Source organism: Myotis davidii, unplaced genomic scaffold, assembly GCF_000327345.1.
Source record: "Myotis davidii unplaced genomic scaffold, ASM32734v1 scaffold758, whole genome shotgun sequence".
NCBI classification, from domain to species: Eukaryota; Metazoa; Chordata; class Mammalia; order Chiroptera; family Vespertilionidae; genus Myotis; species Myotis davidii.
The window spans coordinates 582,269-582,498 of record NW_006288951.1 but is presented as its reverse complement, the minus strand read 5'-3'; the positions used below and the strand labels follow the sequence as shown (position 1 = coordinate 582,498).

General features: G+C 66.1%; 1 protein-coding gene across 1 annotated transcript in view; it reads left to right on the top strand.

The window, feature by feature from the left end:
* Positions 1-230, top strand: part of MALL (mal, T-cell differentiation protein-like) — a 26,705-nt gene that overhangs the window by 1,872 nt on the left and 24,603 nt on the right. The gene's annotated exons all lie outside the window — the stretch shown is intronic.

Sequence of the window (230 nt, the reverse complement as noted above, 5' to 3'; positions counted from 1 at the left end):
AGGCGAGGCCCGTCGGATGCGCAAGCCGACTTTCACTGAGGGTTTCTGGCTGCAGCAAGTGGACCGACCTGCTCGGCGGGAACCGTTTTGTCCCTCCCAGGCGACGTCCGATGGGTGTGTCGGGCAGGAGTTGATATTGGACGGGCTGCGGCCCGGACAGCGGCTTAGGAGTTGGGAGCCAGGAGCCAGGAGCCAGGAGCCAGGAGCCAGGAGCCAGGAAGGGACCCAGG